This window comes from Stegostoma tigrinum, chromosome 18 (genome assembly GCF_030684315.1).
Source record: "Stegostoma tigrinum isolate sSteTig4 chromosome 18, sSteTig4.hap1, whole genome shotgun sequence".
NCBI classification, from domain to species: Eukaryota; Metazoa; Chordata; class Chondrichthyes; order Orectolobiformes; family Stegostomatidae; genus Stegostoma; species Stegostoma tigrinum.
In genome coordinates, this window is record NC_081371.1 from 28,310,539 (window position 1) to 28,326,652 (window position 16,114).

Below are 16,114 nucleotides of genomic sequence, written 5' to 3' on the forward strand. Positions count from 1 at the left end.
CAGGTTGTGTTATTGTTGATGTATGAATATTTGGTACTGATGCTGGCTGTCCAAACAATGGAATAACCCATTTCACAGTGGCGATGCTCTTCAACTTGATGGCTACATAATAAAATCACCATAAATGTGTTTCAGAGTAATTTGAAATACTTCCCCAAGATTTCAATACATACACTATCAGAGGATAGTGAATTTATATGTCAATATCATAAATGTGTTTTTCTTATAAACAGAAAAGAATGTTTCAATTTAAATGAAGTTTATCAGCATTAAAATAACATGAGAAATAGGGACAGGAACAGACCACTGACTTCTCTAAGCCTGCTGTGCAATTCAATGATATCTTGGCTGACCTTCTACCTCAATTGCACTTCCCTGCACTCTCACCCACCCTTCGTATTCAAAAACAATGTGTCCATCTTTGTTTTAAATATACTGTTTGACTGAACATTAACAGCGCCGTGGACAATTCCAAAGAATCACACATCTTTAAGAAAGAAATTTCTCCCCATCTCAATTCTAGTTGGTCAATTTATGTAACTCTCAGCTCCAAAATACCCAACATGATAAACCCCTTCACAACATCTACCCTATTACAAAAGTGAGAATTTTATGTAGTTCAACAGGATTACATTTTTGTCTTTTGAATGCTAGAAAACATATACCCATTCTTCTCAATGCCTCTCCACAGAAAAGTCTCTGTTCCAGGGATCAGTCGACTGATCCTTTGCTCCTTTCTATCTTTCCTAACTCTTTTTCGATGTGTCACCTTCCTAAAGTAAACATAATTTTTCATGCTGTGTACAGCAACAACTTGCATTATAAGCACTCACAGTAGCATTATTAAACAATATACCTAAAAAGAGCTCATCAATTTCTCTGCAAGCGTTACATTTTTTAAACCAATCTTGCCGGAATACATAAGATAACACAGCGTGGAGCTAGAAGAACACAGCAGGCTAGGCAGCATCAGAGGAGCAGGAAAGTTGCTGTTTCAGGTTGAGACCCTTCTTCAGAAATGGGGAAGGGTAAGAGAGCTGGGAAAATAAATAGAGAGAGGAGGGGTGGGGCTGGGGAAGGTAGTTGGGATGGTGATAGGTGAGTGCAGGTAGGGAGTGGTGGAGATTGGTCAGTGAGGGGGTGGGGCAGATAAATGGGAGAGGAGATGGACAGGTTGTCTCAGGTCAAGAGGCAGGGATGAGATGGTGGGTTAGGCATGGGATGAGGCCGGGGGTGGGGGGGGATGGTTGGCGAAAACATAGAACTGGTGAATTCCATATTTTGGCCGTTTGGCTCTAGGCTCCTGAGGCGGAATATGAGATGTTGCTCCTGCAGTTTGCGGGTTGTGTATCATTGTGACATTGGAGGAGGCCTAGGATGGACATGGCATCCAGGGAATGGGAAGGAGGGTTAAAATGGTTGGCGACTGGAAGGTGTTGTCATTTGTCGCGTACAGAGTGCCGATGCTCTATGAAGATGGTCTCCGAGTCAATGTTTGGTCTCACTGATGTAGAAGAGGCTACATTGAGTGCAGTGGATACAGTAGACCAAGTTAATCAATGTGCAGGTGAACCCCTGTGTGATATGAAAGGTTCGTTTTGGGCCTTGAATGGAGGTGAGGGTGGAGGTGTAGGGGCAGGTGTAGCACTTCCTGGGAAAGGTGCTGGGGGTGGTGGAGTTAGTGGGGAGTGTGGAGCTGACGATGGAGTTGTGGAGAGAGCTGTCCCTACGAAAGGCAGATAGAGGAGGGAAATATTTCTTTGGTTGTGGGGTGGCTGGAATACATGTTTATTTAATTAGTATGGCAGAATGAAAACTGGTTGGATTGTGTATTTGTAGCATTCTGTACAAATATTTCATTCAGAAGGTGGATAAATATAAAAGTTGCTGAAATAGTGGTGTTTACAAAAACTTTACCATTCCCCACACATAACTCTTAGGAGAAGCTCTTTAGAGCTAACTCAGTTTAAAGAACTAGAATGTAACTTTAAAATCTGGTATGATATCTGTGAAGTTGGGACAAAGCGATAGGTTTGGAGTGATAGGATTGGAGGTAACCTGTGAAATGAACATCAGGAATCTATAAGAAAAGCAGAAATGTTGGAAATTCACATCAAATCAGATGGACCACAGTGTAGCCTCATTGAAGCTCACTATAACTGCAGTGTGACCTCTTTATTCTTCTACTCTAATACCTTTTTAATAAAGACTAACAACCACTTACTTTCCTATTTGCCTGATTACTATGACAAATTTAATAAAAACATATGTGTATGAATTTTGTTTTTAATCAGAATTTTAATGAAGATTGGGTGGGTAATATCACAATAATGAAATACAAAATATTTGCTTTCTCATTATATCTTTCAAAACAGACCTACTGTGTTCTTCCCAGTTGGAGCAATTATCTCAACAAAGTGAATGTAAGGTGGCTAGCATGGTGTGAGTTTAAATGATTTTACAGGAGGATATCTGGGGGCTAGCATTTCAAAGAAACTTGGAAAAGTAATGTCCAGTTGCAATTTTTGATTATATTTAATTGAAAGGTTAGTTTTCAGACATTTCGTCACTTTTTTTTATTTGAAAAAATATTCTTTATTCATAAGATGTACAAAAAATAAAACATATTTATACACCTACCCAGTCATGCAAGCCGCTCCGGGTTACCCAAGGGGTATGTACACAAACTAAAGGAAAAAAACAAACAAAGAAGAAAGAAAAAAAAAACAAAGCAAAGAAAAATACCCCGGCAGTCGTCACCCCGCACAATCCCCATTGGCCCCCTGACCAGTTGGGGAAGGCGCCAGCTGGGCCCAGGTACCAGATAGGGCCCTTTTTTCTATTCGGGACGAGGGGTTTCACGCCGTGGTCTTGCCTCACCTCGCCTTGGCGGTGGCTGCCCCAAGCTTTAGCGCGTCCCTCAGCACATAGTCCTGGACCTTGGAGTGCGCCAGTCTGCAACATTCGGTCGGGGTCAGTTCTTACAGCTGGCAGACCAGCAAGTTGCGGGCAGACCAAAGAGCGTTTTTCACCGCATTGATGGTCCTCCAGGCGCAGTTGATGTTGGTCTCAGTGTGCGTCCCAGGAAACAGCCCGTGGACCACAGTGTCCCGCGTCACGGAGCTGCTCGGGACGAACCTCGACAAATACCACTGCATCCCCCTCCAGACCTCCTGCGCATAGGCACACTCCAGAAGGAGGTAATCGACAGTCTCGTCCCACCCCGCAGCCGCCTCGAGGGCAGCGTGCAGTGGTGCAGAGATTCCGGGCATGCATAAAGGATCTCACTGGCAGAGCCCCTCTCACCGCCAGCCAAGCAATGTCCTTGTGCTTGTTTGAAAGTTCTGGCGATGAGGCATTCTGCCAAACGACTTTGGCAGTCTGCGTGGGGAACCACATGACGGGATCCACCCTCTCCTTTTCCCGAAGGGTCCTGAGGATACTACGTGCTGACCACTGCCTGACGGCCTTGTGGTCAAAGGTGTTTCCTTTCAAAAATTTCTCCACGAAGGACAGGTGGTACGGAACGGTCCAACTACTCAGAGCGTTCCGCGGCAACGAGGCCAGGCCCATCCTTTGCAACACAGGGGACAGGTAGAACCTCAGTATGTAGTGACACTTGGTGTTTGCGTACCGAGGATCTATGCACAGCTTGATGCAGCCGCACATAAAGGTAGCCGTCAGGGCGAGGGTGGCTTTCCCCCATTTTCCAGGCCTTTGTACATGGTGTCCTTGCGGACCCGGTCCACACTCGACCCCCAAATGAAGTGGAAGATGGCCCGGGTGACCGCAGCAGCGCAGGTCCAGGTAATAGGCCAGGCCTGCGCCACATACAACAGTACCAAAAGCCCCTCGCACCTGACAACCAGGTTCTTACCCGCGATGGAGAGGGACCGGAGCGTCCACCTGCCCAGCTTCTGCTTCAGTTTGGTGATAAGCTCCATACAGCACGCGAACAAGGCAGGAGAGAGCGGGCAGCCCTGCCTGACTCCAGATCTGATGGGAAAACTGTCCGATTCCCACCAGTTGGTCGAGACTTCGCTAATGATTTTGGTGTAGTGCAGCCGGGTCCAATTGCGGATGCCCTCCCCGAACCCCAATTTGGAGAGGACGTCCCTCATGTAAGCATGAGAGACCCTGTCGAAGGCCTTCTCCTGGTCCAGGCTGATGAGGCAGGTGTCCACCCGCCTGTCCTGCACGTAGGTGATCGTATCCCTGATTAGCACGAGGGTCTCAGCAATCTTCCTGCCCGGCACAGCACAGGTTTGGTCAGGGTGAATGATCGACTCCAAGACAGACCTGACCCGGTTGGCTATGACCTTGGCCAGGATTTTGCAGTCCACGTTCAATAGTGAAATGGGATGCCAATTCTTAATTTCTTCCCTCTCCCCCTTCCTCTTGTAAATGAAGGTGATGATGCCCTTCCTCATGGACTTGCACATTTCTCCTGCCCGAAGCGCACTATCGTACACCTCCAGCAGGTCCTGGCCGACAAGGTCCCACAGAGCGGAATACAGCTCGACCGGTAAGCCGTCGCTCCCGGGAGTCTTATTCCTCTCCAAGGACTTGACGGCTCTGGTCAGCTCGTCCAGGGATATCGCACCTCAGCAGGTACAGGAAATGGTCCGGCGCCTGGACCTGTGGGCCTTCAATCTGGAGGTGGTGGTGGGGGCATCTCCTAGTGGCTGATGTCACCTACAGGAACGCTCCCCTGAGGCTGATCAACGTGTATGCCCCAGCGGTACGGAGTGAGCGGTTGGCCGTCCTGCAGCGGCTTCCACCCCTGCTGGCTACGTCCAGGTCGGTCATCCTAGGCGGAGACTTCAACTGCATCATTGATGCAGATGGAAGATCCGGCGTGGGGACAGCGGGTGGGGGGAGTCAACTGGACTTCATATCCAGATTCCTGATGGGCACGGTGAAGGACGCCAAGCTGCTTGATGTCTTCAGCACCCCTGCAGATGGAGCGCAGTGGAGATACACCAGGTTGCGGCCAGACGGGTCTATCCGCGCAAGGATAGACTTCCTGTTTATGGCACGGGCGTTCTCGGTCAGGTCCACCGGCGTCGAGCCGGTGTTCTTCTCCGACCACTGCCTCCTGCTGGCCGACTGTCACTTACAGGACGACCAGCCGGCCGGCAAGGGGACGTGGAAGCTCAACACGACTCTGTTGCCCCCAGAGAACGTCGAGGAGCTTAAGAGGGAGTACGCCAGTTGGAGAACCGTGAAACCCCTCTTTGAGTCTCCAGGCGACTGGTGGGAGACGGTGAAGGAGAACATCAAGAGGTTCTTTGTCCTCAAGGGTGTTCGGAAGGCGAGACAGAGGCGGGGAAAGCTGTCGCGACTCCAGAAAAGGGTGCAGAACCTGCTCCTTCTGCAATTGATGGCGGTCGATGCCATGGAGGACTCGTGAGGTGAGGGGCCAGCAAGCCTCGCTCTTCGGCGTGGAGGCCTCCAGGATAATCTTCCGGTCCAGGGAGCAGGACGAGACGTGCTCGCGTTTGTTCTTTCAGAAGGTGCATCCATCAGGAAGGACATGAGCCTGAAGGACGTGACTATCCCAGGCAGCGGAGGCCTTCAGGTCAAGGCCTCACTGTACATGGACGATGTCACCATCTTCTTCACCGATCGTCGGTCGGTGAGTAGGCTGTTGGACATCTGCGGCCAGTTTGAACTGGCCTCGGGTGCCAAAGTCAATAGGGGTAAGAGCGAGGCCATGTTATTCAGGAACTGGGACGTCCGCTCCTTCATCCCCTTCACTGTCAGGACAGACTACCTGAAGGTGCTGGGTGTTTGGTTCAGTGGAGCTGGGGCGTGCACTAAGACTTGGGAGGAGCGTATCACCAAACCGAAGCAGAAGCTGGGCAGGTGGATGCTCCAGTCCCTCTCCATCGCGGGTAAGAACCTGGGTGTCAGGTGCGAGGGGCTTTTGGTACTGTTGTATGTGGCACAGGCCTGGCCTATTCCATGGACCTGCGCCGCTGCGATCACCCGGGCCATCTTCCACTTCATTTGGGGGTCGAGGATGGACCGGGTCCGCAAGGACACCATGTACAAAGGCCTGGAAAATGGGGGAAAGCCACCCTCGCCCTGACGGCTACCTTTATGTGCGGCTGCATCAAGCTGTGCATAGATCCTCAGTACGCAAAAACCAAGTGTCACTACTTACTGAGGTTCTACCTGTCCCCAGTGTTGCAAAGGATGGGCCTGGCCTCGTTGCCGCAGAAAGCTCTGAGTAGTTGGACCGTTCCGTACCACCTGTCCTTCATGGAGAAATTTTTGAAGGGAAACACCTTTGACCACAAGGCCATCAGGCAGTGGTCAGCACGTCGTATCCTCGAGACCCTTCGGGAAAAGGAGAGGGTGGATCCCGTCGTGTGGTTCCCCACGCAGACTGCCAAAGTCGTTTGGCAGAATGCCTCATTGCCAGAACTTTCAAACAAGCACAAGGACATTGCTTTGCTGGCGGTGAGAGGGGCTCTGCCAGTGAGATCTGTTATGCATGCCCGGAATCTCTGCGCCACCGCATGCTACCCTCGAGGCGGCTGCGGGGGGCACAAGACTGTTGATCACCTCCTCTGGAGTGCGCCTATGCGCAGGAGGTCTGGAGGGGGGATGCAGTGGTATTTGTCGAGGTTCGTCCCGAGCAGCTCCGTGACACGGGACTCCGTGCTCTACGGGCTGTTTCCTGGGACGCACACCGAGACCAACATCAACTGCACCTGGAGGACCATCAATGCGGTGAAAGACGCTCTTTGGTCTGCCCGCAACTTGCTGGTCTGCCAGCTGTAAGAACTGACCCCGACCGAGTGTTGCAGACTGGTGCACTCCAAGGCCCAGGACTATGTGCTGAGGGACGCGCTAAAGCTTGGGGCAGCCGCCACCAAGGCGCGGTGGGGAAAGACCATGGTATGAAACCCCTCGTCCAGAATGGTAAAAAGGGCTCTATCTGGTAACTGGGCCCAGCTGGCGCCTTCCCCAACTGGTCAGAGGGCCAACGGGGACTGTGCGGGGAGACGACTGCCGGGGTATTTTCTTTGCTTTGTTTTTTTTGCTTTCTTTTTCTTTTCTTTTCTTCTTTGTTTTCTTTTTGCCTTTAGTTGGTGTACATACCCCCTGGGTAACCCAGAGCTGACATGACTGGGTAGGTGTATAAATGCTTTTTTTGTACATTCTATGAATAAAGCATATTTTTTCAAATAAAAAAAGGTGATGAAACATCTGAAAACTAACCTTCCAGCTCAGCGAGCAAACTCACATCCAGAAGCTCAACCTGAGCTACAAATCTTCTCAAAACTCACTATTTAATTGAAAATTATGTGGTGTCATAATATAATATGTTGGTACATAAAATATCCTGACAGGTAATAAAGAAAATTTATTCAATAAATACCACAAAGGGAATACTTCAAAGTCTGTTTAGTATTTAAAATTTTGAAGGAGTTTGTGCTATGATGTTTTGAATTGATCATTTTCAATGTGTCTGCAGAGTCGGTGGAAGAAAGATTGTGGTAGATGCTATGACAACAAGCAGGATAATTTTCTGAATCACCTGTCTCGCTTGATGAACAACATGTACCATTTGAAATGAACTTAATTCAGTGATGCTGCATAAAACACCAGATCAGTACTAAGAGGTTTCAGAAACTTATAAGTCAAAGCTCTCAATTTGCAGGTTGAAAATGAGGAACAGTTTATTATCATTCAGAGAGCATTGTCAATATGCCATGTTCATTTGTGTCCACTAACGTATGTGGAAGTCTACTGAGAATGATACATTTCCACTTTCCAAATGTATATTGTAGAAATAAAAAAGTTATGTTAACATGTTAAAATTAAAATGAAATGAAAAATTTACAAACATTCACAGGTTAGTCTTAAGGGCATGTTATTGGAGGCAGTTGGAGCTACAAAACTCCAACTCAGGCTTCAGTTCTCCAGTTTTCTTTGTAGAACAGGCAGGCATCAGTGATACAGCAACGACATAATCACTCATTACCTTCTCTGGATTGTACACTTGCTTCCGGGTTACTTTTTGATCAAAGCCTCGAAGTGGAAATTACTTTTTTTTATTGTCTGTTTTCCTTTGCAAGACATCACATTATCTTTGATGCCAAACTATTGCAAGATGCAGGAGCAAAACAGTGCCCTTTCTAATATCACAATGACTGAGGCAAATAGAATTGTTATCTTTCAATTTTTAACTTGAGAATTGAAATTCATCATTTTCAGTCTATAATTAAAATTTATCATCTGCATTATACCCATTTCCTTTTGCGTTACTGTCCCAAAATAAACATAACTTTATATATTTTTAACAAAATCTTCCTCCAATATACTTGTTAATTTCAAGCCAAACAGTATCTCTGAAGAAAGAAAACAAAATAATGTCTCAGGCCAACGATCATAACTGGAAGAAGTTACTGATGTAATAGGTTATAAGCAATTACTGTATCAGGAAGTGGGATGGTGGTTCACTAGTATAATCCCTACTATGAAGAGATTGTCTTATGACCAAAGGCTAAACAGTTTGTGACTCTACTCACTGGAGTTCAGAAGAATGGGAGGTGATCTCATTGAAGCATATAGACTTCTTAAGGGGCTTGACAGGGTAAACGCTGACAGAATATTTCCCTTCATACGGGAGTCTAGGACCACATGGCATAATCTCAGAATAAAGGGGTGCCAATTTACGAATGATTTGAGGAGGAATTTCTTCTTTCAGGAGTTTGTGAGTCTTTGGAAATCCTTGTCGTATGTATATTTAAGGCTGAGATAGATAGACTATTGATCAGAAAGTTAATCAAGGATTACAGGGAAGGGACAGGAAAACGGGCATGAGGAATTTCAGATCAGCCATGATCCTATCGGATAGTGATGCAGGCTCTGAGGGGCTGAACAGCCTACTCCTGTTCCTATTTCTTATGGTCTTGTGGTGGGAGGATAGAACAATAGGATGATTGTTCAAGGAGAAAGGATTTGCTACAAGAAAAAATAAAAAAACAGAATATAAGTTTTGGGGATGTGAAAATACAATAGTGGATTGTATCTGAAATAAAATGTGAACAGGTGTTCTGATCTGAAATGGGTGAAATAAATGTTGAATCTGGAAGGCTAAGTTCACCCATCAAAGGGTGAAGTACTGCTCCTTCAGCTTCCATTTGACCTTTATTTTAAGAGGCCAAAGACAGAAAGGTCAAACTGAGTGGCGAATTAAAATACCAATTAATTGGAAACTTGAGGGTCTGCTTTCAAACAGTATCTCATTAAAGTTAAGCTAGAACCCATATGTATTCTCATAGCAATACCTTTTATTTCACGAAATTAATCAAGTCACAAGAGAAGTCATTCGACGTAAGAACAAATTCACCTAGGTGGTGAAGGGGTATTGGGGAAATGATTGGACCATTGCTTGCTATTCACCTTATCTTGGCCCTTCATGATTTTATAACTCTCTATAAGGTTACCTCTCAATCTCCTACATACCAGGGCAAAAAGTTCTAGCCTATCCAACCTCTCCTTATAACTCAAACTCTCCAGTCCCAGTAAGATTCTTGTAAATCTTTTCTGAGCCCTTTCCAAACTAATATTATCCTTCCTAATGCAGGGCAACTAGAACTGTACACAGTACTCCAAAAGTGACCTCACCAATGTCATGCACAGGTGCAACATGGCATCCCAACACCTATACTCAATGCTGTGACCAATGAAGGCAAGAGTGCCAAATGCCTTCTTCACCATACTGTGTCCCTGTGACACCACTTTCAAGGAACTATATACCTGAACCTCTCGGTCTCTCTGCTCAACAACATTCCCCAGTGCGCTACCATTACCTGTGTAAGTCCTGCTCTGGTTTATCTTACCAAACTGCAATGCCTTGCATTTACCTAAAATTGAACTCCATCTGCCACTTCTCAGTCCATTGGCATGCTGATCAAGACAGAAGGCATAGGTTTAAGGTGAGAGGGTAAACTTTTTCACAATGAGGGCCATGCATATAAAGAATGAACTGCCAGAGAAAGTGGTAGATGCAGGTACAGTTACAACATTTAAATGAGATTTAGACAGGTACATCAATAATAAAGGTTTGAGGGATATGTGCCAAATGCAGACACATAGCAGTAGTATAATTTGGGAAACTTGGTTGGCATGGATGAGTTAGACCAAAGGAACTGTTTCTGTGTTGTATGACTCTATGGCACTGTTTAACAAAGAAGTTGAAAGTTCTCAGGCTGTCCTGGTCGAGGCAACAGCTCAGAGGGATTGGATGTTTAGCGTGAAAAAGAGATGGTTAGGACATGAAAACTGCCCAAATGTAGATAGAAAAATATGTTTCAAGGCAGGAAGAAATCAATTAAAAACTGCAAGAACAGACTGAAACAAAATTGTGTACATAGCTAAGATGAGCTGATGGTACCTTATGACATATATTTACCTTTCCATTTTGTTAATCTGGTGAAAGCATTAGAAGCAGACTATATGGGTTGGTTTTACAGTTTTAGAGTCCATTGAAGGAGGATTTCCAAAAGAGGTGAACTCAATGAACATTTGCAATTTGATGCTTTGATGTTGGGTGAAACAAGTTTAAGATGGCGCCAAAGAGTTGTGATTCAGTTCCAGAAATTAGAGATCCATTTGTCAAACAGTAATACTGCTACCTTGGTCAGTAGTTTAATTGCCAATTTTAGGATTGAATCTGAGAAGATAGAGATCTAGAAGATCTGAGGTACAAATCTACTCAAGAGCCTTAAAGATCTGAGGTAAGTAGTTTCTTAATTGCCAGTAATATAATGCAGTTCAGGTGATTTGACTCAATGCCAAAGCAGCAATAGTAGGAAATGTCTGTTGGCATAATAGACAATGGAGCCAGACTAAATCTCTCCCAATAGTCCAATCTCTCTCAATAAAACAAAACTTGACAAGAGCCAAAAAATTTTGTTGAAGCTTTAATCTTGCACTAATCAAAACAAAATGCAAGAAGACCAGTGTAAAAGAAAAGCAGCACTTAGGCTGGTTGGGTATGGTCAGAATACAGCTTATGCTTGCAAAATTCAAAACACCGTGTTAAACATTAGTTGCAATACCAAATGAGGCATTTTCTAAATAATCCTAACAGTGCAAAGAAGTATGCTGCCAATCAGTTTAGAATTACCAGTCAACCTCACAATGTGGCATGCTTGTGTGCCCTGGAAGCTGGTTATTATTAGTACACAAGGTTCTGTTTTTTGTAGACAGAAAGAACAAGTGCTCCTAAAATGCTGCTTGGCCTGCTGTGTTCATCCAGCTCCACACTTCATCATCTCGGATTCTCCAGCATCTGCACTTCTCATTATCTCTAATATGCTAATACTCTGCCTGTTTCAATTCAACATAGTGGTTAACACCCATTCTCTGGTCCATTTCTCAAGACAAAGCCTTGACCAGAGTCAATTGCCTGATGTAAAACATAAACCAGGTTTGGCAGCTGGCTGTCTGTCATAACGTAACTGGTGCATTCTCCATGGCAACACCTTGCCAACCAATCAGCGCTCTTTTCTCACATGGTAAAAATATCACTTTCCATTTACGTTGGTATTTCTTCCAAAGTGAATGCAAGATGAAAAACTGTGACAAAATCATCCTTTTTTCCTTCAATATCAATTGCCTGTGGATCGTATGCTATATAGGAAGAATAAGGGATCATCTTTCTCAAAATTAATTCAACAATAATATACTCAATATATTGTGGTTAAGATATCAATTGACAACATTTGTATTAAAAATATACATTTGATTTGCAAGTTTTATTCAAGTACATTTTGGTGAGAAAGGATTTCATTCTTGGTGTTCAATGCTACAATAGATTACAGAACAAAATTATGTAAAGCCATACTTTGAAATAAAAAAAGTCACAAAAATTAAAAGTATTTACTTTAGACTGAATACTGTGCAGAAGACATTTAAAATAAGATATGTTATTGTATACACTAAATAAATTTCCATCTGAAATGAGAGCAATTAATTTTGTGCTAATTTATAGATAATGAGAGATATAGGAAGCACTCTTTGATTAATTGGAATAATATCAAAAGAATTCACGATTCCTATGGAGTAGTCATTCAAGTTTTGTTAAATATGTGAAACAGTTTGAGCCTCGATTAATTATCATGGGTGAGCAAAGAACAGAGAGAGATTCTTGGAGTAGTTTGTTAAAGGCAACATAGCTATACTTAGCCACCCAATGTGAAAGCAAGGAATAGATCTATCTTGCTTGTATTATCTTATATATAAGACAAAAAAATCAAGTAATAATTCTTATGACTTTGAGGAGAAATAAAAATTACTACATCAAGACAATATGAAACAGAAGCAATCCAGTTTCTTTTTTAAAAATTGCTAATGTATTGATGCTGTCCAAGAGTCTTTTTTTAAATCCATAATGTGATGCAGGTTTTGCTGGCTAATCTAGTAGGTATTGGCCATCCATTATTGCCTTCGCGAAAGTAGTGTCTTCTTGAACTGCTACAGATCTAGGGGGCATACCTACAGTGCTAATAGGAAGGGAGTTCCAGCTTTTGACTCAGCAACAGTGAGGGATGGTGAAAACAAACCAGACTGGGTAAGCACTTAGCAGAACACCTCTGCCTTAGCTGTTGGAATGATGTCGACTTTCCAGTTGCTTTCCAGTTCAATGAACCACGTTCTCATGCTAGCTTTTCCTTTTTGGCCTCCTATAACATTCAAATGAGGTTCAACACAAGTTGGAGGAACAACACCTCATTTTCCACTTAGACACTTCACAGCATCTAGGACTCAATACTGAGGTTCAAAACTTCAGAGTCTAAGCTCTATACTTTTCTTACATACACCTTCCTGCCAAACTGTGTCTTGTTGTTCTGAAGAAGGTTACTGGACTTGAAACATTAATTCTGTTTTCAATTCGCAGAGGCTGTCACCTGCTGAGTTTCTCCAGCAATTTCTGTTTTCTTTGATTCAGATGTTCAGTATCTGCAGTTCTTTTATCTAACTGGTTTGTTTCTTGTTGGCTTTATTCTCAGCAGAGTGGACCCAGTTTCTCCTTTTCATGCTAGCATTTACATGGATTTTAGACATCTATATCTTCTTTACCACCATCATCACTGCTGTCTTATGCTCTGGATACTGTTACTTTCTGTTCCATCAGCTCCTTCTCTCCCTCTGTCTACAGCATGAAAAAATAGCTCCTTCTGTCCTGAAGAAGTCAGATTCGACTCAAAACATTATGTCTTTTCACAGATGCTGCCAGACCTGCTGAATTTCTCTGGCTCTTTCTTTTATTTTAGAGTGAATACGTTTTGTAAATGAATGGACTTTTGTTTATTTGAGATTCTTTGCAATCCAGCATGGTAAATAATGGCCCCTCAAGAGTTTGTTACAGAGCCCTGGAAGTTATTTTTCCCTGAATTAAAGGGAAACACACATAACTGAGAGGCTTTTAGTTTCAGTTTTAACTCCTGGTAGTGTTAATCCTGTGAAGCCTGTAGAATGAGATTGCTGTACAGAGAAGTGCTCCTGATAAAGGAATGATAGATTTAGTGAATTACATTACTTTGGAATGAAATGTTAGTTCAGAGATTGTTGGGATAAAACCCTGAAAAAATTATTTAAATCTGAGTTCATTGAAGAATAATTATCTATTTGCAGTTCCAGCTGAGGTCACTATTGGCTTAAATCTACCTAGGTATTAGGTACAGGTGGTCAGTATTATGCTACAATGGAGTCTAAAATTCCAAATCCTAATTTAACAATCTGAAATTCCTCTGTGGACATGGTTGATTGGTTCGCCAGTAGTTCACGATTCATAGATTGTATCTTCTCTTTAAGACTCCTTCAAAGATCTTCAGAGTAAACTTGCTGCAATTTAATTTCTGCTTTGCTGTTTTGTTCAAAGGAATTTCATTACGTGCAGTGAGCACAAATGCAGATTTTGTATGCTTTTTTAGGTCAGCGGTGTCACCTTCATGGCTGAGTTAGTGTCCTTGGGTGTACATCAGCAAGTAATGTAAAAAGCTGTAGTGATGTCTTAACTAACTTCTGTTTCATCCATGTATGGTTAAGAAGGTTCAGCACTGTGGAAATAACACGGCCAAGTCCTGGAACTAATACATCACATTATGTTGATATGATGAGTGACAGCAGGTGAAGATAAAAGACCACTTAAAGGTATGTTTACAACATTTTACAACAGCTGAAATCTTAATTAGAGATGTAAAAATAAACTGGAGTTTCTAATTTAAGACCACCATCTCTGCAGCCAAAACAGCTTACAATACTCATGAAATCAGCAATCAAGTTTCTGTCTGTGAGTGATCACCAGAGTGTTTGTAAGAATTGTTTCATATTTGAGTCTGAATTGAGCTATGAACCCAACTGTGTATTTGTGCCATTAAAAAGACAGCCTATTTCTATCTCTTCCGTTGCATCTCTGAAAGGAGATACCCAACCCTGTCACATCCCACTCTGGACCAGATGATCATGTTGGATGGCTCAGAATCAAAAAGCTTATCTTTGAACTTCTCCCCCAGCATTGACACTTGGAACTGAAATTAGACCAGACTTTCCAATGACATTTTGGAGTCAGAATATTTCTCTGCCTCTGTCTCTCTTTCTCACGCTCTCTCTCTCAAACACACAGACACACATACACACACAAATATCTTCTGATGATGAAGAACTCCTAGAAGCTTGCTTTGACTATCTCCCACTGGTGAATCAGATGATCTCCAACCTTTGGAATTCCTGTTCTTCAATGTTTTCATGAATCAACATTTAAGTTTGATTTCCATATTTCCCACCAACTTATTGGTCCTTTTGAGGCAATTGGCCAGTAGAAGGTAGTGATTAGAAAAGAATTGGTAGGCCTGATCACAAGCATTTGGGGTTCAAACTGAAACTCTTCCCTAGCATAGACAGAAAGCTTAACATCTCTGATTGCTTCTATCATGAGTTTGCATCTGGGGCCTAATTCATTATCAGCTCTGCTGAATTATCTTTCTACATCATTCATACAAATGTCCTTCAGTATATGGTGTTCTACAATGACATCCCGCATTACAACAATGATGATGCTCTCAAAAATATTTTGTTTTGGGATTTCCTCAGGCTGTGAAAGTTAGACCATAAGACCATAAGACATAGGAGTGTAAGTAAGGCCATTCGGCCCACCATGTCCACTCTGCCATTTAAATCATGGCTGACGGGCATTTCAACTCCACTTCCCTGCACTCCTCCCGTAGCCCTTGATTCCTTCTGAGATCAGGAATTTGTCGATCTCTGCCTTGAAGGCATGCAACGTCCCGGCCTCCACTGCACTCTGCGGCAATGAATTCCACAAGCCCACCATTCTCTGGCTGAAGAAATGTCATCTCATTTCAGTTTTAAATTTACCCCCTCTAATTTTAAGGCTGTGCCCACGGGTTCTAGTCTCCCCGCCTAATGGAAACAACTTCCTAGCGTCCACCCCTTCTAAACCATATATATATACTATAAATATATGTATATAAAAGTGTGTCTTTCATATCTTTTGAGCATTTGGAGGCAGTCCCTCTTTAGAACTGAGAGCATACTTTGATCAGTCACCGTGGGTGGGGGGGGGGGGCGGGGGGATCATCAGGACATCTGTTCCTCAAGAAAGTAAGTCTGACCACTTCCTTTACTCTGTGGATGAAATTACCACCCTGCAGCATGACACCAGACTAAAGAATCAATAATAATGATGGGAATTGATCAAGGCAACTAATCCCAGCCCGGAGCAAGAAGAATTGAAATACGCTCCCTCCTCCCAGTGTAATAAAGCTGAACAAGCTTGGTCTAGAACATCATAACTCAGACCTTCTGGTCTTTGGATACATGAAGAGCAGATTGGCTCTGAAAGATGTGTGTTGGCTTCTCTAAGCAGTCATTCACTGATTATGTCGTAATTGTCTGGGAGGTTTAAACTCCTGATGTACATTTATCAGCATATTTACCCTCTGCAAATTTGAGTTAAAGTCAGAGACATCCAGCTACCATTACCTAACAGCTCGCCAGAAAAAAATAATGCTACAGAACGCCCAATTACTTATATTAACTAATCCCCAAAACCTGCACCACCATC